A 23,598-nucleotide genomic window follows, 5' to 3' on the forward strand; every position below is an offset into this window, starting at 1 on the left:
GGTCGTGTATTTTCTCCACTAATTTCACACTGGAAATAATTAAATAATTATCCTCATCATATTTGGTCCAGTTGTGCATTTTTTGACTATTTTTCGAATTTCAAACACACATCATATACGATGAAATTTTTCATTGTGTAGCAAAAAAAAAAAAACTCCTTAATTTCTGAAATGGGACATTCTTGTCCACTTCTAAACATGTCATAGATTAATATTTCTTTCCACTTTTTTTTTCATAAATCTTTTTTTCCACTTCAGTTCTGATCATAACTACCACGTTTTCAATTATTTTAAAAACGTAACCCTTTAGATGCCAATCTGAACCTTTTGAGTGCAAATTTTAACACTTCGGGTGCCAACAGGGGCAACACTGCCGGGCCTGCCAGTGCTTACGCTGGAAGCTACTTTTTTCTAGAATTTTTACAACTTTTTTAAAAATAAATTTTACAATTTATTTCTAGAATTTTTAAAAAGTTTTTTGTTTTTTTTTTCCTTTTTTTTTAGAGAAATTTTGCCATTGTTTACTTGAATTTTTTTTTTACTTTTTTTTTTCTTTTTAAAGAAATGTTACTACTTTTTTCCAGAAATGTCATCAAAATATTTCCAAAAATTCAAGTGAATGGCCCTAATTTACTAAGAAAGTAACGTTATTCAGTCTCAGAACAAATATTTGTGTATTTCTGGAGTCTAGGTGCCAGTATTTTCAATACATGGGGATACTAGGGGATTACTGCAGTCTGGGATACAGTATGTCAATGATGAGCAACAACATCAGTTTATAATGCTTTTTAGTTTTTCTGCTATGGCAGATTAAAGAAACAGCTCCATTATAATGAATGGAGCATTAGACTATGGGAGATTAGCACACATACACACGCATGGTTTAAATCAGGTATGAGGGTTAAATGTAGCTGAGTTAATGATCTGAGACACGTTGTAATTTTTCATTTAGACCATTTAAACTGTTTTTTTTTAATTGTTTTTTACTGTGTTTATTTAATATTTTCAGTCTGTTAATAATAATAAACACTACATCTAAATCAATGACAACAGGTTTGGTGACAAAAGCAACAAAAACAAAGAAAACGTAATCAGAGCACCACTAATGGGCTCATTTCAAAATAAAAGCACGCACACATAGACCTGACTCTGACTGCGTGAGATAAGATCTATGTGATCTCTATCTAGAGTGTGTGTGTGTGTGTGTGTGTGTGTTTAGGTGTGTGTTCAGCTCGGTCTCCTCTGCTGTGTTTTGTGTCAACGACCTCACACATCATCAGAGAGGCCGTTCAGCCGTCAGTTTCTAACATGGTGTTTTGTGTTGCAGCCGTGTGTCGGTGTAACAGTTTGAGTCTGAGGCCGTTGGACCGAGTCACGGGGGGAACTCCAACAACATCGCACAACAAACTGTGTGTGTGTTTGTGTGTGTATGAGTGTGTAAAATAATCAGAACTATTAAGTCTTTTGTGCAGGAGGGAGTGGAGTGGAGAGAAAAGCGCCTCAAGTCACGTCGCCTGAGTCAGTGTCAACTCCAAGTTTGCAAATGAAAACAAAAAGAGGGCGTGTGGAGTTTCCCTGAGCTCCAGGCTACAGACACACACACACACACACACACACACACACACACACACACACACACACGCCCAGGTCTCTGCCCACAGCGTCACCAGCACAGTGGGGACCGAGGCGGAGAGGCAGACACAACACAATACCTGCTCCCTCTGTATAATGATAATAATCACAATAATAAACAGTTTACAACAGCTACACAACTACTTTGTATTAACATTAACTTCACATCTATTAAACTTAGAGCCACCGAACATCTCAACTCTTTTCAATCTGAATTATCTTTGCTATTGCTATTTTATTATGTATAGTTTGTTCTTTATATTCTTATATGTTGTTATCGTCACTGTGTGTCTGTGTAATGCTGCTGCACCAGCTTGGGATCAATAAAGTCTATCTATCTATCTATCTATCTATCTATCTATCTATCTATCTATCTATCTATCTATCTATCTATCTATCTATCTATCTATCTATCTGATATCTCTAGATTGTTCTTAAATAAACTTTCTACACACAAGATTATCATTTAACTCACTTCCACTAGGTTTATTCTTTTTTTTCAATCTTCAATTCCTCCTTTTTCTGTAAAGCATTTTGTGATTTTTGTAAAATTATCACCAAATAAATTCTTATCTCACCTTTTCTGACAGCTTTGTGAATTATAATAGTTTTATATTTTCTTCTTTTTTTGGTATTTTATGGTCAATAAACCTTTATTACATAAATAAAGTCTGAACTATTTAAACTTTAGTTCACATATGTTGATGGATTTTGACAGAAAGTTTAATATGTCAACTTTATTTATATAGCACATTTCATATGACGAGCATAATCTCAATGTGCTTGCAAGACAGCAATAATGCAAAGTGCATATTAAAACAAGAGCCATTTAATGTTTGAATCCTTTTCAGCGTTGCGCTATTAACTTAAATGAAACACCTTGAATTCAATGAAAGGTTCAAGGTTCAAGGTTTTTATTGTCAATTCAACCGTATGTACCAGACATACAGATGAATTCACTGTATTGTATAGAATAATAATAAAGTATAAAATAATGATCATTCATTACATTTGCTAAAATGTCCAGGAGTCATGGGTGTTATTTAGAGCTGAAAATCAGATTTTTCTCATAAAAAAACAACTAACAGGTTAAATTTGACCCGAGGATGAAAAGTGCTGTTTAAATAAAGTTTATTTATCATGATTGAAAAGCTTCTGACAGGCGTCTCAGAGCTAAACACCGACATGTTAACGCTCTGATGTTTACTGTCAGGTCACTATCTGCAGCTCAGAGTGTGTCGGCCACCTAACATGTGCTAATTAGACCTAATGCTAATTATACCTAACGCTAATTAGCATGTCTTTGCTGAGCAGCACCAACACATTAGGCCGATTATGGGATGTCGTTGGGGCGGCTGCAGACACATACACGGCAGCAGACCTGTCTGCAGCTCCGTTACTGTGGCCGTTTGGGCTCAAAGCAGCTGACGTTAGGGGCAGGTCACTAATTACAGAGGGTTGAATGGAAGCTCATTGTCTCAGACTCATTAGCTGCTGTTCATTAATGCTAAAACAAACACACACACACGCCGAGACACACACAAACAGAGACACACTTACAGGGAGTGTGCGTCAGGCTCTCTAAATCAATGCTTCTCAAAGTGTGGTCTGGGGACCCCCAGGGGTCCTTGAGAGGGTCCAAGAGGGTCCCCAACTTTTTTCTAGAATTTTGAAAACCTTTTTCTTGACATTTTTAAATGTTTTTTTTTTTTTTTTTGGGGGGGGGGGGGGGGGGATTGTATCACTTTTTTCTAGAACTATTTCTTTCTTTCTTTTTTTTTTTAGAAATTTTACCAGTTTTCTCTAGAATTTTAAAAGAAATGTACTAAGAAAGTAGCGTTATTCAGTGTCAGACCTGTCTGCAGCTCCGTTACTGTGGCCGTTTGGGCCCAAAGCAGCTAACGTGGCTAATTACAGAGGGTTGAATGGAAGATCATTGTCTCAGACTCATTAGCTGCTGTTCATTAATGCTAAAACAAACACACACACACACACCGAGACACACACAAACAGAGACACACTTACAGGGAGTGTGCGTCAGGAGGCTCTTTAATATTTAAATTAGACCAGAGTTAATTTTTGATTTGCTTTTTGCTCTCCCTAAATCAGTCGTTCTCAAAGTGTGGTTAACTTTTTTTCTTTTAAGAAATGTTACCACTTTTTCCAGAAATTTCATTAAAGCTTTTCCAAAAATTCAAGCCAATGGCCCTAATTTACTAATTTAAAGTAACGTTATTCAGTGTCAGACCTGTCTGCAGCTCCGTTACTGTGGCCGTTTGGGCTCAAAGCAGCTGACGTTAGGGGCAGGTCATTAATTACAGAGGGTTGAATGGAAGATCATTGTCTCAGACTCATTAGCTGCTGTTCATTAATGCTAAAACAAACACACACACACGCCGAGACACACACAAACAGAGACACACTTACAGGGAGTGTGTCAGGCTCTGATCCCCAGGGGTCCTGGAGAGGGTCCAAGAGGGTCCCCAACTTTTTCTCAAAATTCTACAGCTTTTTTCTAGAATTTAAAAAAACCTTTCTTTTTTGAGAAATGTTACCACTTTTTTCTTGACATTTTTAAACATTTTTTTTTTTTTGATAAATTGTATCACTTTTATTCTAGAACTCCTTTTTTTTAATGTTAACACTTTTTCCAAAAACTTCATTAAAAGTTTTCCAAAAATTCAAGCCAATGGCCCTAATTTACTAAGAAAGTAGTGTTATTCAGTGTCAGACCTGTCTGCAGCTCCGTTACTGTGGCCGTTTGGGCTCAAGGCAGCTGACGTTAGGGGTAGGTCATTAATTACAGAGGGTTGAATGGAAGCTCATTGTCTCAGACTCATTAGCTGCTGTTCATTAATGCTAAAACAAACACACACACACGCCGAGACACACACAGACAGAGACACACTTACAGGGAGTGTGCGTCAGGGTCTGAGCAGGAGGCTCTTTAATATTTAAATTAGACCAGAGTTTATCTTTGATTTTATATAAACCATTTCATTGATTCTTTCTTTTTTTTTTCTTTTTGCTCTCCCAAAATCAGTGCTTCTCAAAGGGTCTGGGGACCCCCAGGGGTCCTTGAGGTTCAAGAGGCTCAGAGGGACTTTTACTCGAAATTTTACCACTTTCTTCTAAAATTTTAAAAACGTTTTCTCAAAATTGCATCTCTTTTTTCTATAATTTTTAAAACTTTATTTTTAAAAGAAATTTTACCACTTTTTTCTTTTTTTAAAAAAAGATTTTTTTACGTTTTTTTTTAGAGAAATTTTACCATTGTTTTCTAGATTTTTTTTTCTAACTTCTTTCTTTTTTTTTCTTTTAAGAAATGTTACCACTTTTTCCAGAAATGTCATTAAAATCTTTCCAAAAATTCAAGCGAATGGCCCTAATTTACTAAGAAAGTAACCTTATTCAGTCTCAGAACACATATTTGTGTATTTCTGGAGTTTGTTTGGTCTTTGTTGTAAAAAAGTTGTAGAACCACTGCCATAAATAAATAAAATAAATATTAATTTGTACTGACTGATCAGACTTTCATCATTTTCTTGTTGTATTAATCAATGAGTCCTAAGATATTGAGCTGACCGTTCTCTCATCATTCACTCTAGTTTCTGGGTTCAATATATTGTAAATCCAACATCAGTGTGTTTTGTGCTGTTGCCACGACGACTAATAACTCAAAACATTTAGCTGTGGACTTCAATGACAGGAGGTTAAATCACCACAAACGACTCTAACTGCTGCAGACAGACAGACAGACAGATGAAGGTTGATGAAGATGAAGATGCCCCTGGGCGAAGGCGTGTGACTGAGCACGATGAACACACACAGGTCGTTTCAACACAACTACACACACTAGAAATGAAGCTCATATAACTATTATTACTAATATTATTATCAGAACAACAAATCTTCTTTTATTCCTAGTGCAATAAACATGCTCAATATAATCAGTCTGCACTGACCAAAGCTTTATTCATTATTTATCTATTCATTTTTCTTCTTTCTTCTCTTTTATGGATGATATTATCCATTTTACCCAATTTAATCTTGATGGTTATTACTGCTGTGACTGACTGTGATTGTCATCTTGTATTGTTGCCCTTTACTCTTTACTCTACTCTTCCTGTTTCATGACTTTTTTTTTTATCTTAAATTGCTGCTTAAATTCCTCCTTTTTCTGTAAAGTGCCTGTAACACACCTTTTCTCACCTTCTTAGTTTTTATTTTCTTTTTTGGGGGGGTATTTTATGGTCAATAAACCTCAGTTACATGAACAAAGTCTGAACTAAACTATAGTTCACATATGTTGATGGATTTTGACAAAGTTTAATGTTTGAATGCATTTCAGCGGTGTGCTATTAACACCTTATTAAACTCAATGAAAACAAAGAGCTTTAATTACATTTACTGAAAGTGTCCTGCACGGTCATGACATCCTAGATGTTATAAACAAAACAAAAACATTAGACAACAGGTTTAATTTGACCTGAGGAAGAAAAGTGCTGTTTAAATAAAGTTTATTTATCTGCCCCGTCTTAAACCACAGCTGCTCAGTCAACATGTTACTCGAGTAAGAGTAAAAAAGTACTTGCTTTTAAAGGTACTTAATTAAGTATCCAAAAGTATATGCTTTTAAATGTACTTTAAGTAAAAGTAAGAGTAAGAGTAAGAGTACATTTCTTATTTTTCACATCAATGAGTTACTATATTTTTTTTCTAAATGAATTTAAGGAGCTTTTAACTCTTGTTTCTGAGAATGAACTCTTTGAAAGCAGCTGCACTGATGTGCTGCTTTTAGGGGTTAGGGTTATGATGTGATGATTGAAGAGTTAAACTACTAAATAATAATGATAACTTTATTCATACAGCACCTTTAAAACCATAAAGTGCTTCACAAAACAACACACTGTATAAGAGACAAGTCACAAACACCATAAAACCATAAGAGATGGACAGGCCAAGCGATACAGCAACACAGGCAACAAACTGAGACCAAGAGGACTCAAATTAAAGCAGGATGCAGTTAAAAATAAAAAAGTAGGGTATATATATATATATTAAAAAACAATGAGATACAATAAGATAGGAAAAAAGAGTTAAAACCGAGGGTGTAAAGTAAAACAAAGAGCGTCTGAGTAGATAAAACAGATGAAGATGATGATGAAAGAAGAGGATGAATCACATGAAAGTGGGTTTTAAGAAGTCATTAATAACCTCATTATCAGCCGTTGAGCCTGTCAGACGTTACAGAGGGAAAACGAGGGGGAATTTCACCTGAGCGACCGCAGCCGAGACTTTTCCAGCAGCGCAGCGATTCCACCTCAACCCCACCAATACAACACCAGCCGGGTATTTACTCTACTACAGAACTACAGCAGCAGCACATACTTCCTTGTCAATAGCTGTATTGTGACACTGTGTACTCAATTTTTTTTTTTTTCTTCAGAGAGATAGATGATGTTATGTTATGTTGTGTGACTGCTGCTGCTGTGTGGAGTTTTTATCAGTTAATGACTCAGAGATAAGAGGGATGCAACGGACTTCTGGGACAGAAGAGGAAGGAAGAGGAGAGAGACAGAGAGACAGAGAGAGACAGACGGAGCAGTTTCCCCCTCTGACCTCTGTCCAGATGTTCTCTAACGTCACAACATGACCCCAGTACAGTGAACGCAACACAGCAACACAGCAGCACAGACACGGACAATAATAATCTGGAAACATGTGCTAAAAAACAACTTGAATGTGGCCACAGGTTTTAATGAGATAAAAGACAAACTTCAACACCAACCATGTGGATTTGCATTTTCTAAAAGTCCAAATTCAACTGGACAAGTGAAATGCAAAATATATATGTATGTAATTTACATGCATCCACTTCTCTCACCCATAAACAACTCATTCATATTTTCATTTCTGTGCATTGACACCGTGAACAACGAGCAGCGAGTTCAACTTCCAGCTGCCACTGAAACAAACATAACTAAACTTCAACCCAGCATGACTCTGTGTGTTGTTTTATTGTTTTATTGTTTTAACATTATTGTTTTTACTGTTTATATTGTTTTTATTTCTTATGCTTTTACTGTTTTTATATTGTTTTTATGTCTTATGTCCTATTTTCACTGATGTACAGCACTTTGTTCCAGCTGAGGCTGCTCTTAAAGCGCTTTATAAATAAAGTTGAGTTGAGTTGAGTTGAGAAACTGGATTTTTGTAGTTCTATCTAAACTCCTGAACCTTCACCAGCGTCGTGTTGTTGTTGGAAACTGACACTGAGACATAAGACATTCCTCTGCATCAGCAGCAGCGTTACATGTGTTCACAGTGCAGCTGCAGCGCCCCCCGGTGGTCCACCACTGTCATTCACTTCAGTCAAACGTTTGTCTCAACTAGTGAGTTTGACTTTTTACCTGAGTGTGAATTAGATTAAAGCTCCAGATTTGACAGAATTCATCGTTTGTGAGTTTTAATTGCATTCAAAAACGTTGGTGCTGCTCACACACACACACACACACACACACACACACACACACACACACACACACACCACACACACAACACACACACACACACACACACACACACACACACACACACACACACACACACACACACACCACAGATTCACAACTCTCTCTCAAAACAGTAGATTCTCTCCTCATACACATGTTGTTATTACTGTATACCTTCATGTCTCAAATCCTGTTTTTTTCAATCCGTCAAAACTGTAAACAAACTGGCAGCTTCGTGTTTTTAACATTAAAAAGAAACTAGTGGTTTAGTATTTTATGATATTTTTTTAATTCAACTTCATCATGTGTTCAGATTCCTGTCCTGGTTTTGTACGATGCAACACGCAGCTGTTGATGTGATAATATAAAACCTGACATCACATGTTTCTGACTAACTTTTTTATTGGTGTTTTTTAAATTGTACCAGGCTTTTTTAACTTTTTCAAACCCACCTGAGTCCCTGCACTTTTTTCTTTCTAACTTTTTTTATTTATTTAATAAAACACATCTTGTCACTGGTCTCACTGTGTGAATGCATTCAATCTTTTTTTTTCTTTCTTTGCTGTGTTCGGGCTGGGCGCTTTGTGTCATCTCTACTGTTGTGGAGCATGTATGTGCACATGCATTGTCCAGTTAAACTGCAATTAAGGCTAAATCAAAATCAATGGTTACACTTTATAATAAGTACACACTATTAAGCATTAGTTAAGCATTAAGTACTGAATTCATTTATAACACATGAATACTCATTAGTATGTAGTTTATAAATACAGTTAGTGCTTATCAATGATGAGTAAAACATTTTTAACTGTGTTTATAAACTACATACTAATGAGTATTAATGTGTTATAAATTATGAATTCAGTATTTAATGCTTAATTAATGCTTAATAGTGTGTATTTATTATAAAGTGTTACCAAATCGTATTATCTGGGTGTCTTAGTCGGATTTGGAGAACTCTGGTATTAGTCGGACTAACGCGTTTACGTGCACGTCAGTTGTTACAGTCGGATTAAGGCGATAATTCAGTTTTGTCAAGTTTCATGTAAACGCACTGTGACCTGCACAAAACTGACCGACTTCAATAAGTCTGTGTTTCATCACAGGGAGGTTAATACTCACAGTTTGAGAGAGAAACTTCATCTGATGATCGCTGCAGAAAAAAATAAAGATATATTATTAAAACTTTAAAAGGGAGTTTTATTACATTTTATTTATTTATTGCAGTTTCCATGTAGTGCGACGATAACATGCAAGAAAACTGAACTCAATTACAAAAACCAAATGAACAATCATTTCTATTCATTCATCAGATTTATTTATTATTTGAATTTTACAACCAGGTATTTGTCTCATATCCAGTGACCTGCTCTTTGCTGCTTTTGCTTGGTCGTCCATGTTTAATCCGTCTCTAACATATTTTATTTTGTTCTGGAATGAAACTGAATTTCACTTCTGGAATAAATAAAGTTGTCTGAATTTGAACAGGGTCTCCTGGTCAGTTTGGGGCAACAATAACAATAGAAAAAACAAGAGTACTCGCAACTCTGCAGGATTCAGCGTATCAATTTATTGTAGTGACGTACGTCTTGAGCAGTGAAGGTGTGCTCTTCGTCAGACAGCAACAAAAAACAAAAATAAATTTAATAGATTTATTGATTACTGTATTTGAATTTTACCCCCCGGTATTTGGCCCCTATATATAGTGACCTGCTGTTATCTATGAGTAATTGTAGCCGCTGATCATATCTGGCCCTCTGCGTTGACAACCGCTTGGCAAGTTGGTTAGCATGTCCTTTATGGGTGGAGTGAGCACATCCATTACATAATCATTAGTCATTAGTCATGTCCTGCTCTATTTCAATTATGTCCAACTTTAGATCATGTTTGGTTGTGTTTTGTTTTAAGACCTGGTGGTAAAATAGTTTCCCCGTGCAGATCAATAAATCTCACCTCACCTAACCTAACCTAACCTAATCTAATCTAATCCGTCTCTACCAACATGTTTGTGTTTTGTTCTCAGGTGACTAATATGAATTTGTTCAATTTGTTCAATTTGTTGAACAGAATGTCCCACCCTCAGATGACCCCTGAACATTTTTGTCCACCTCTCACACTTTCCCAACTCCCCACGGTCAAATGAAAGGTCACTGGGGTCTGATTTTTGGCGAGGAGGTTTATCTTTGGGTAAACTCTGGATGTCCCGAGTTTCAGAATGAAAGTCAATTTTTTGGACCCGTAATGAATTTTAACCACACCCATGACCCTTCAAGTGGATAAAAATGTCCACCTCCGCCTATGGGTTTTTAATGTATTTAAAAAAAAATAAAATAAAATTTGACTAACAGATTTCACCATGAAACTCCCCATGTTTAATACTCACATTAAGACAAATATTTTTTGTATTAAAAGTTTTGTCAATTTTTATGTTTAAATGTGTAAATGAGGCAATATCTAATGAAATATGCACTAATTTGCATACATTTCCAGAACAGAAATCTGAACAATGGATAAAGTTACTTTCAAAATTCTTGTTTTATTTTGTTGACATATTAGAGTCAGAAGTTTTTACAGACGAGGATTTTGGATTTTATCTCTTTTTATCACTCTGTAAATGAGAAAATACTGTCACCAGCCCTAAAAAAAAATCAAATTTCGCTTCTTTTTGTTTTTGTTTTTTGGAATAAAATGTTGTATGAATGATATATCAACAATCCCCTCTGTAAAAACCTTCAGAATATAGACAGGAATAAAAAAAGAAAGCTAAAACAACTGGCCAGGAAGGGGTTAAACATGTAGAAACCCATGTCAAAACTGATTGTCATTTTAGTCAAGACCCAGCCCGATATGTAGGCTATCACAAATATTTTGGGAGTAACTGATGTGAAATGTCTCTCAGTATAGGTGGACATTTTTGAAAGAGTGAACATGTATTAAGAGTTGATGTGTCATCGTCACACTGACCTCTGGTGGTTTCCTTCGGTCACTGTGGCTCCGTCAGTTCGCTGCTCGTCCACTAGAGGGCAGTAAGACACAGGTGAAGTCAGAGCAGTTCACACACTGACACAGCAGAGACAGAAAATACCTTCACATGGAGGTGAGTAAGTTAAGTTAACAGGTGACGTCAGTGACTGTATCGTAAGAAAACGAAGCGGATCGATAACGTAAACACAGATGATGAGGTCATGGTGAGGAGGAGGAGGAGGAGGAGGAAGAGGAGGAAGAGGAGGAAGAGGAGGAGGAAGAGGAAGAGGAGAGTCTCTCATCCCTTTGTCATCCAGACCTGTTCAAACAGCTTTCACTGATCACGCTACACTGCTGAGTCATGATTTATCACAACGGCTCCACTGTCAACGGAGAACAGGCTGTGCTTCTGATCAAGAAATCAGCGAACAAACTCATTTAAAGCAGAAGTAAGTGATATATTTGTGTTAATATAAGTCTTAAATAGTTATATCTTCCGACAGCAATCACTTACATAGAGTGTTTGGACTGAAACACGGGTCTGTCAGTCACTCTGCTCTGCTCTGAGCCGAAGAGAAAACATTTATCGTATCCTACAGTTTTTATCCAATGAGGAGAGAGAACGGCATGAAGGGCTGTGTGTGCAGCCAAGGGACGCCGTGAATGTGGTGACGTAGGGACGAGGACTGTTATGGTGCGCTCAAGGAAACTCGTGTTTTTCCGACCTGTGAAGTCGTACCAGTTCGATCTGGTACGAGTTCACCGGTCGGAAGTTACGAGTGGCCGTTATAGTGACTTTCACCGGTAAAACAGGTCGGAAAAACACGAGTGGGTTGCCTGGAACGCTACAAAGTCGTAAGTCGTGACTTGAAGCTGTAATTTACGATTTCAAAAGCCTGCCTGGAACGCAGCATTAGCCAAAACGACCGGACCACTTACTTCTGCTTTAATATAACGATGCAACAGGTTTAACTCTTAAAGGATAATTATCGTGTTTTTTACAATCTGGACCTTATTTCCAGCATAAAATACGATCATTTACTCACCCAGATAACTTTGGTGTCGTTACAAGTCGTTCAGATGAAATTAGCTCCAGCCGAGAGCCGCGTATATCCGTATAATGGAGTCTACAGGGCAGCAGAATGCAGCCTCTAAATAACACATTATCTGCAGAGAAACTCCTTCATTTCACCAATATTTAGTTCTGATAGGCTAGTGCTATTCCCCTCTGAGTCCGGGGTTAGCTGTTATCAACATCCGGGGTCTGTAGGTTGACCTACTGACCTCTGACCTGGATGATATCACGGCTCATTCTGATAATAATGATTCCACTTCGGCATTCAGGTCCATTTTTATCTCAACTAGCCGGAGCTTTAGTGAGTCCAGGTTGAGGAGAGGAAGCCTGTGGAAGCTGAACTTCATCCAGCTGCTCATTTTGTTCTGACAAGTCGGAAACACGCAGAAACCAACCGTAGCATTAGCGGTAGCAACAAGCCGCGCCGTGGTCGGAGATGACATCAGGTCAGAGGTCAGTAGGTCGACCTACAGACCCTGGATGTTGATAACAGCTAACCCCGGACTCAGAGGGGAATAGCACTAGCCTATCAGAACTACATATTGGTGAAATGAAGGAGTTTCTCTGCAGATAATGTGTTATTTAGAGGCTGCATTCTGCTGCCCTGTAGACTCACATTATACAGATATACGCGGCTCTCGGCTGGAGACAATTTCATCTGAACGACTTGTAATGACACCAAAGTTATCTGGGTGAGTAAATGATCGTATTTTATGCTAGAAATAACGTCCAGATTGTAAAAAACGGTAATTATCCTTTAATTCAAGTCAGTTTATTTAAAAACAGTCGACAAAAATGCTGTAAAAATATAATATAGTGAATATAGTGAGTAAGAACTCAATTTAAAACTAATTAAGAATAAAAGATAAATTAAACTCGACTAATAAAAGCTTCAGCAGCGGTCGTCTAAAAGCTCTGACATCACTTTATAATTAACAGATCAGTGTGAGAGAGAGTGAATCATCCTCCTTTAATCACTCTCTGGGGGATTTTTTTTTTTTTTAGGTTATTTTTTTTGGCATCTCTGGCTTTATTTCTATAGCAACAGTAGCGATAGAGCAGGAACAACAACACGCAGCGCAGGAATCTAATGTTTTTATAATAATCAGACTTGAACCAGTCGAGACTCAACCCAGAGTCACAGTCAGAGTCTTTAACCTCTGAGACTTTAATGCATCAATAATTATAATATAGTTACATCATTCATAATGCAACTATGCTTTTAATTTGACTGTTAATAAATCTAAATGTGTATTTATGTGTGTTTCACATATAAAAACATGACCTAACATGACTTAACATGACTTATTTTTAATGCAAAACGCTCGGCTCTGCTTCTACACTGCATAAAATAACTATTGATATGAATATTGATCGGGCTGATTAGAATAATATCCCATGGACATGCCTTCGTTCAGTCCCTTGTTAAAAAGCGATGCTGCTGATCGTGTCCTTTCCTTTTCCACTGCTGCCTCTTACACAACACTGAGCTGATGTTGAGGAACAACAGTCCTGCTGCTGCTGCTGCCTCCAAAACTCTCATTTCTTTCTTTCTTTCCAACTCCAAATAGATAAAATATTGTGAGAATATCTTTCTCAATTATATAACTAAACCAGTGGAACCCTGTAAACCCAAGTGACTCATTTTGGATTCTCAGCCTCTTTAAAAAAGAAAAAAAAAAAACCCAAACCATTATTTTCTCTGTCACCATCATGAATAACAGGTTTTCTTATCGCAGGACATGGTCTTGGAGCGGAGAGTGGAATTTTCCAGAGGACAGAGTCTTCTGTCTCGGACGCAGGAGGAGGAGGAGGAGGAGGAGGAGGAGGAAGCCGTGTTGGAGAGGATACTTCGCGGGTTCCTGTGCGTATCATGCACATATAGGGATTATTCTCATAAAACTAAATTCCAGCTTGTAAAGCTTTGGTATGTCTCTCCGAGCCCGAGCCACTTTGTCCGCTCTTTCTCTCTGTCTTTCCTTCTTTCTTGGAAATTACAAGTGCTTCGTCACACTGCAGAGAGAAATACTTTGAATTCTTCACAGAGTCTGGAGGATGCCTTTTTTTTTTTGCTGAGTGGGGTAATATAAATGTTTATTCAGGCCTCTGACGGCACCGACACTCACATCGCTCCGCCACCAGGTGGACGACTCACATTGTTATTATTATTATTATTATTATGACGATTGTAGTGACCTTCCCTATCCCAAATAAAAAGAAAGTCAGAGTGGCTGGTCTGGATAAAACAAAGAGTGCCCACAACAAAGTGTAAATGATAATCCAACAAAATCTAATTCCTTTATCAATAAACTTCGGTAACCCCTTTAATTTACAGGCCTAATTACATGATAATGTAAAGAAATAACAATTAATTGCATCATAATGTCTAGAAATAGCCTAGATTAGATATAACGGTCAATTTAATAGTAATGTCGGGAAATATAGTCAAGAAATAACGATTGATTGCGTAGAAACAGCCCAGAAATAACGATCAATTGCAACAGTGGTGGAGTTCCTCAAAAATTCAAAGCGTGAAAAGCATGTGTAATCTTTAGCCTTTATGAAAAACATGACATTACTATGAAATTGAATATTTCTAGGCTATTTCTAGACATTATGATGCAATTAATTGTTATTTCTAGGCTATTTCTTGACATTATTATGTAATTATCTGCCTGTAAATTAAAGCGTTATCCAAACTTCCTATGCAAACTAAATAATACTTTTTTTACTTACGGTCGCAGGCACGACACATCAAACACGCTCAAAAACCCCCGTGACCCGTAGTGCATTACGTCACTTCCTGTATCAGCTTAAAGGGACATGCCTAGGGCTGCCACGATTAGTCGACTAGTCACGACTACGTCGACTATTAAAATCGTCGACAACTAATTTAATAGTCGATGCGTCGTTGTTTGGTTTTTTTTAAACTTTGTTTTTCTCTCAAAACTGCTGCGGCACCTTCCATACATGCACCCACCGCTGCAGCCGCCCACCACACATACACGTGCACTCACTCATTCACTCACTCAAGGTGAGTACACACCTCTCTTTTCTCTCTCTACCTGTCTTGTCCCTCATCAAGCGGCACCGCCCGCAGCCGCCGCCGCCGCCGCCGCCGCCGCCGCTCCTCTCTCTCTCTCTCTCTCTCTCTCTCTCTCTCTCTCTCTCTCTCTGTCATTTTAAATGAGAAGCGCTACTAGCAGCGGTACCGCCGCTCCATCGTTTTAAATCACGGACTGAAAAACAGCCGTTCCTCATTTAAAAATAAAACCGCGGACTTATATTGGAACGTTACCGCGTCTGGTCACAGCGTCCTGGTCACGTAATGAGCGCTCATCTTAACGAGCAAGTCTTCTCTCCCGGCGTAAAACTACGTCAATATTTTCCGGTAGCTTCTCATCACAGTCCGCACCTTGCAGAGTTTGAGCTGCACCTCAGTTTCACTTGTTTTCATTTGACAGTTTCACACAGAACTTTCTGGTGGAGTCTTTCTATGTTTCTCCCTCTGTGACAGTAAAAAGGCACATTTACATTTTTTCAGACAAGACGATTGTCTTATAAACTATTCGATTTTTTTTTTAACAGAACGACTATTATTTACACTGAGTACAAGTTATATTTGAATGATAGGCCTACCAAAACTTTATTATTGTGAACAATTCCTTAGTTTCAGGTGTCCACCTCGTTTTATTTAAATGTAGCTGTGTTTAATGCCAGAGACAAATGAAGGAAAGAAAAACCTAAAAAACCTTTAAGTATTTATTTTGGTCTTGTTTAGGCCAGTGCCTTATCCTTATTTTACTCAGCTGTTTGCACTTTATGCTACAGTTAAAGCTGCATATTTCATTAAAAGTTTAATGAACTATCATCTTAATTGTCTTTATTTTTAGTTAGCATATACCTTAAACACTTCAAGCTGAAAGCTAATGATGGTATATAAGAGCAGCTGCATGCTGGTGCAATAAGCTGTATGTTTTACATTCAATTTACGTATGATCCGATTAGTCGACTAATCGAAAAAAATAGTCGGTGACTAGTCGACTATCAAAATAATCGTTTGTGGCAGCCCTAGACATGCCAACATTTTTTTTTCGTGTCTTGCCTCACTCCCGAGTCCATGACCAGCAGATAGACACCATCCTTTCGACTGTGCGTGCAGTAACCATGGAGATAGAGCCGTATCGCCCGTAATTAGCTTAGCTCAAACACTGGAAGCGTATGGGTAGTGTTAGCCTGCCTCCACCTAAAGTCATCAGAGAAACTCTTCAGCAACTCTAAACGGAAACCGGCGGGCCGATCTTCGTCTCAGAGCTGACAAAACTCTCCGGTAAGGCATCTTGAGCGGTCAAATGCCGCTAACGGGACGAGATCGGTCAAAACGGAGGGTTCAAGTAAAGACGGTTTATTTTGGTTCAAGCTAGCTACATCGAGGGTAGGTTAGCTTCCTATTTCAAAGTAAAAGCACTAATTCTATCGTCCTGGTTTTCTGTATGTAAAGGGCAACGGGTGTTTTATTTTGTGAAAGTAACTGGAAGTGCGTCGGTCACAACGGCTAGCTTGAGTAGCGCCAAATTCGTCCCAACAAAATTGTAAACAGCTGGTATTTAGACAAATTAACGACACACCGCTGATCTAAACGGCTACTTTCTCGCCTAAAAATGTTTGAAATGTCGATAAAGTGATATATTTACAGAGTTTAGAGCTAAAATGAAATCAGCTTCTGACTGCTGATTTCGGCTCGGCTAGGAGGCAGGCTAACACTACCCATACACTTCCAGTGTTTGAGCTAAGCTAATTACGGGCGATACGGCTCTATCTCCCTTGTTACTGCACGCACAGTCGAAAGGATGGTGTCTATCTGCTGGTCATGGACTCGGGAGTGAGGCAAGACACGAAAAAAAAAATGTTGGCGTATCACTTTAAGTTTGCCAAAATAAAACCCACCAAAACAAAACAAAATACACACCAGAATAAAAGCCTACAACGATAATTATCATAATTATTATTTCTCTCTGTTGCATCTTTGCTTTGTCGATCAACCCTGAGCTTCTGATCTGATGAGCTGAAGCGATAGCAGCACGTTCTGTCATTACAGTAAAAATGGAAATGCCTTCATTAAAACCAAAACACCGATTAATTGCGGCGGTGGAGGACAGCTGGTGTACTGTTACATTCAAAGCGGTGATATATTAGAGTCAGGCTACGCGGCTCTTGGACCGGCACATGGAAACATATTAAGGTGAAGGGAACCTAATCCCTTTCTTCAGCACTTTATAAACAATTTCTCTTTCTAAATGTGCAGGAGTGAAAAGTGAGAGGAGGAGGAAGCTGGAGATGGAAATATGAGGTAAAGCAGAGACTCTTATCGGCCGGTGAGGTAATCCTGACAGCGCTGATAAGTGCTGCACGGCAACAGTGAATTTACAGCGACGGGAGTGAGTGAGTGATGTGATGAGATGAGCTGCTGCTGCTGCTGCTTTGTTTCTGTGTTTTTGTTTCGTTCCCCCGGCGGACGAGACGAGACGAGACGTCTTCATGGTGACGAGACGTGTGGGAGCAGACGCGGTAACGTGAGCTCCTCGTGGAAAAGGATTCATCACAACAACAAGAAGAAGAGGAGGAAGAAGATTGTTTTTGATATTAGAAGTTTTTGTCAGATATGTTTTCCAGTTTTGCTAAAGTGCTGCAGTGGTCAAAGACAGTGCTAGTTTACATAACACATAAATAAAACTGATCATATATAAATCACAAGGGTAATAGACCGAATCGCCTTGTTGTTTACAACTACTTCTGGGTAGAAAACCAGCGCGTAATTTGAATGAGAACAGTAGTAACGGACAAGAGTTTAGCTAGGCTATATATCATATTTTTCACGCCCTATCACCGTTTAAACAAATCAGATATGATTGAAGAAACATTACTATTTCTGTGTGTGTGTTTTGTGTTGCTATGCTTTGTATTTATTCAGTTTGGGGGAATCGCAGTGTCTAGAAAGCATCAGTGGCTCAGCTGACAGGGACAGCTAACGGCTAAGCTAACTGCGGTAGCTAAGCTAACACCAGGACGTCAGCTGTTAAAACCCTCCCGTTGTCGGACACGACATGAAACTACTCCAGTTAGCTCAGTCATGTTGTAACTAAGATATCCGGTGGAGAAAATATTTTTTCATGGACAGTTTATTGAGTCACTGAGTTATTAAAGTTAAACAGGTAGCTAACCGTTAGCCCGGCTAATCTATGATAACCATGACTAATTACAAAAACGTGCACACAGAAATAGTAATGTTTGTCCAATCATTAATTTACAAACATCAGATTAGTCTAAACGGTGATATAGTGACATGAAAAATGAGATATAGGCTAGCGAAACTCTCGTCCGTCACTTTTGTTCTCATGCTGGTTTTTGTAAACAACAAGGCGATTCATTCTATACTCAGAGAAAAATGGTGCAAACTGTAGCTCATCATTAACAGTGCAAAGAATGAGAAGGAGGAGAAGAAGAAGGAGAAGAGGAGGCTGTGCAGGTGCACCAGTGAAAACAGAAGGAGAGTGAAGGTCGACCTCCTGCCTCTGCTGCTGTTTTCAGGAGGGATTTAGTTACTCTGCAGCTAATACCCCTCAGTGCGGTTTTCCCAGACAGAGTTTAAGCCTATCCACCCCCCCCCCCCCCCCCCCCACCCCCCCCCCCCCCCCCCCCCAACACACACACACACAGTAAGCCTGGGGAAGTGGCTGCGTGCTGCCTCTTTACTGGAGGTGGGGAACTTAACCAAACCTGCGTTCGGCCTTTCGTCTTTCTTCCGCCAACGACTTTGAAGTCAAACCGCAGCGGGATCAAGAAGAAGCTGTTTTTACCACAACTGGCCTCAAGGGGGCAAAAGTAAAAAAAAAAAAAAAAAAACTGTTCTTGTTCTCAGATGGATGCTCCGTCAGTAGTGAGGGTTGTTATGTTGTTTTTGTTTTGTTTTTACGAGCGACCAGGCTTAAAGATCGAAGACTAACTGGTCGGTTTGGCCGACGCAGCTCTGGTTAACCTTCCCCTCCAATAAAAAGCAGCTGCTTCCCTACAGGATTCCCACAGAGGGGACGGATGGAAGGGGAATTAATGTGGCTTTTTAAAATAGAGTTATGGTTTTGGGTGGTGGTGGGAGTTTACCCTGGGTTGGTATTTAATGAACGACTTCCTAGAACGATCAGAGTTTGGTCCAGAGAGAAGGTTCGACCTGAGGTTTGAGGTTTCATCTCATGTAAATAAAACATTTTCGATATAGGACTGTTAAAAGGCGTGGAGCGTTTTACCAACTGTGAAGTTTATTAAAACAGACAAAAACCGAGACTTTGTGAAGGGTCGTCTGGGAGTCAGCAGCTTCTTCTATAGTTTCTAAAGCAGGTTCATGAACATGGTCACAGACGACACATTGGATCATCTTCACTCCTTCAAACGCTCTGAACCTTTAAAACCAAAAAGCACAGATAATGGACAGGAACAACCGACTAATGCTAGTGGATCAGACGACACAAACTCAGGCCGATTTTCACATAGCTAGTTTTGTTGAGGTTGACAAATTTTCAGTGTCGGGCCCGATCATGAATGTCAGGAACGATGAACTGACGTGTAGCGTAACATAACTGACGGACAGCGACTGTTGATATGGACAAAATTTCATATCTCGATATTCATGCCAGATATATCGATACGATACGACTATGGGTTATGTGAAAACCAAGCATTTTTCGGAAAAATAAAAACATCAAAGAATGCGGGAAGTGCTGTTTTATTGATAAGAACTCACTGCCAGTCATCAACATTAACATAAAGTCACCAATAAATAAATTAAAAATCAAACATTTTACTGCAGCTCTGCTTTAACAATAAATAAATACCCGGTACTAGGGCTAGTGTAATAACCGGGTAGAGCCGTGTCGTGCCGTACCGCGCTCGTGGAAAAGCGCCAATGCTTTCTTTCTTTTTAATTTCCCCGCTGTGTATGTAGTGTGTGTGCGCGTCCCAGTCTCCCGCCCTCGTATGTTTGTCATTGGTTGGCTTCAGCTGTCGATCCATAAAATAAGGTTTGTGGTTTCAAGGGCAATCGTGAAAATGATGTTTGTTGTGACTGCCAAAGCTGTACATGCAGGCGAGCGGGGGGAAATCTATCGTTTATATCGTTGCTTTTTCGATATTAATATCTTGAATGTTCATATCTAGATATAGATACAATAACATGTGTGCAATGCAAGTCAATGGTGTCAATGGACTATTTTGATAGTCGATTAATCTATCGATTGGAAGGAGCTACGTTCAGTTCAGCTCCACAGTGTGAAAAACACAGGCGATGATGTTACCAACTAATTATCGACTATTGAATTAATTGGCGACTTTTTTTGGCGATTTTGTTATCGATTTTTGTCGACTATGTCCAATAAATCGTTGCACACATTGGTAAACGTAGCTCATGTTCTCTGTGAAGAACAGACAGTACGTGCTGTCCTCTTCACCAGACCCAGGAACGGCTCCACCATCGTTTTTTCTTTTTTATAGCTAAAGATCTCTAGCATCACACACAACGCTACAGTCGCCATGATTGACAGTTGGTTGCGACGCCTCCCCGATGACCTATGAACTAGCACAGGGTCGTGAATGATGATGATTGGTCGGGTTTAGACTAACTTGTAGTGTTGCCAGTCTCCTGACCAAGACACGGCAAGAATTTACTCCACTGTGATCGTTAAATCTGACATGGAGACCATCAGGAAAGACAAAGAAAATCGTTAAGTCTGATCCTGGTATAAACAAAACGTGGACTTCACTTTATGTTTCTACGTATGAAGCAGCAGCAGCCGTGGAGACCGCCTCCCTCCTGGAGTTAATCTCTGTGTTGAAATACCTGTGGAGCGTCCGTCACTTTAAGGATCTGGGAGCTTCAGTCTTTATGTGTGTGTGTTTGTGTGTGTGTGTCCATTGTTTGGTCTGGTTTTACTTATCTAAATTATGGGCTTTTTGTGCTGGGTTCTTGCTTTTTCTGAGCATCCTCAGGCAAGTGCAGTGCTGTGTGCACATACTCTGACTAATAAGAACTAGCAGAGCTGGTATTCATCTCTTTTTAATCGAGTCCAGGTCTCCACAGTCGAGACGTGACTGAGGCCAGTTCAGAGCTTCACTGTGAAGCAGTTTTCACCTCCATACTGAATCGAAGGTGACGTGAGAGGAGCTGTGACGGTCCGATACTGATCTACACAGACTTCAGCCTCCCTAAATGTTTTGGTTTTACAGTAAATTGTACAGAAGAATATTAAAATTGAACCACTGACCGTCTAATTAGTGTCCAACCTGCACATCTAAGCTGTTGTAGAGTTAAAACAACCCCACCCAGGGGTTTTTATGGTGGGCTAATGAGATCATTTCTCTCTATAAAGCTGCACACAAACATTCCCATCAACAAACTCCAGTCACATCAACACAACTACACTTCAGAAACACACCGTCTCTCCAATGTTTCCTCCTGTCGTCCAAACAACCCCTGAAAATGAAGTTTAGAAAACACTGCGGTCGTCGTTTTGTTGTCTTGTAGTGATGTGTTGAACTGAGTCAATCTGCTTCCTGTTTACACATGATCAGTGGATTTAATAAGTTATTGACGATGTCGTAGAGTGGACGTAGCCTCAGATTAACTGTTGAACCAGTGAGCAGCAAAGTTAGCAGCTAGCTGGAGTAGAGTCGACCGATTAATCTTGTCTTCAGTGTCATCGCAATATCAACATGTACGATAAACACATCGCAAAAGGTCGTCTGAAATGTGATGAGTAATGCCCTCTACACACTGTGCGATTTTAGCAGTCTTATAAGACTGTTGCATGACACACTATGCGACGTGGAATTTACAATCTTTGCTACGACGTCAAGTTTGACGTGTGCAGACTGTACGATGATCGTTCTACTGAATCGCAGGTCGCCCGCTCCCCCTCCTCCCCCCCTTCCTCCCTCTCTCCCTCTTCACACACAGACACAAGTCACCGGCACCAGTGGAGCAGTAGGCTACCGCCAGTTGTCCGTTATTTAAAAATGAAATCACGGCCTGTATTGGCAGAGAACATCACAGCAGTACCGTCACGTAATGAGAGCACATCTAAACGAGGACGAAGTCACCTCTCCCGGCGTAAACACGTCAATATTCTCCGGTAGGCGACCGCTTCTCATCATCCGCACATGGGTTTTTTTTTTTTTTTGGACAGAGTTTCACACACAACTTTTCTGATGGCTGTATGAGTCTGTCCATGTTCCTCCTCTGCGACAGTAAGAAGGAATATACACCTCTCCAGTCATGACAAGATAAACTATTCGTTTTTTAATTTAATGACTATTTACTCGAAAATCAGTGCTCGTCCCTGTCACCTGCACCAGCTGATTAGTAGACGTAGGTCGTAGCAGTTTTCTGACACTGTCAGAATTTAATCGCAGGTCGTCTTTGGTCGCAAGACGCTGACAACGGCCGTCGTAGAACCTGTCTCACTGTGCGACGTAAGACGGCCGATTTGGAGCCACGACCAAAGATTTCGCCATGATTCTCCTACGATCGGCCGTCTTTCGTCTGCGATGGCCAAAATGGCACAGTGTGTACAGGGCATAAGTTAATTGCATGTCTGACCTGCCCTGAGCGGGTTTCGAACCTGGGTCTCCCGCACCACGGACAACGATGCTAATCGTTTCTCCAAGAGGTCAATGACCACTCAGCAAGTGGATTAGCACGTCTTTTATGGGTGAGTGAGTTTAAAGGATAATTACCGTTTTTTACAACCTGGACCTTATTTCTAGCATAAAATACGATCATTTCCTCACCCAGATAACTTTGGTGTCATTACAAGTCGTTACGACGAAATTAGCTCCAGCCGAGAGCCGCGTATATCCGTATAAAGCGAGTACACAGGGCAGCGCAATGCAGCCTCTAGACCGCTGCCCGGCTCATTCTGATAATCATCATTCTGCTTCGGCATTTGGGTCCATTTTTAGCCATACTGTAGCATTACCGGTAGCAACAAGCCGAGGTGACATCATCCAGGTCAGAGGTCAGTAGGTCAACCTACAGACCCCGGATGTTGTTGGACTCAGAGGGGAATAGCACTAGCCTATCAGAACTAAATATTGGTGAAATGAGTTATCTGGGTGAGTAAATGTTCTTATTTTATGCTAGATTTATGCCACATGTAAAGAATCTTGGGGTAACATTTGACAGTGGACTCAAATTCGATAAGCAGATTAGGTCTGTTGTTAGCACCAGCTTTTTTCAGCTGCGTCTCTTGGCCAAAGTGAAGCCTTTTTTAAGTCGGCTGGACCTCGAGAAAGCAATCCACGCTTTCATCAGTTCAAGACTGGACTGTTGTAATGCATTGTATGTTGGCCTCAGCCAGTCTTTAA

General features: G+C 39.6%; 1 protein-coding gene across 1 annotated transcript in view; it reads right to left on the bottom strand.

Moving 5' to 3' along the window:
* The window catches only part of pou2af2a (POU class 2 homeobox associating factor 2a), a 96,856-nt gene that overhangs the window by 32,728 nt on the left and 40,530 nt on the right, over nt 1-23,598 (bottom strand). The window contains exons 2-3 of the mRNA XM_085794392.1: nt 11,112-11,207; nt 9,270-9,300 (exon numbers count right to left, since the gene is read on the bottom strand). The gene's annotated coding sequence lies outside the window, so the exon portion shown is untranslated. The remainder of the gene's footprint in view (nt 1-9,269; nt 9,301-11,111; nt 11,208-23,598) is intronic.

Source organism: Trachurus japonicus, chromosome 13, assembly GCF_045865225.1.
Source record: "Trachurus japonicus isolate A0001 chromosome 13, Traja_1.0".
Lineage (NCBI taxonomy): Eukaryota > Metazoa > Chordata > Actinopteri > Carangiformes > Carangidae > Trachurus > Trachurus japonicus.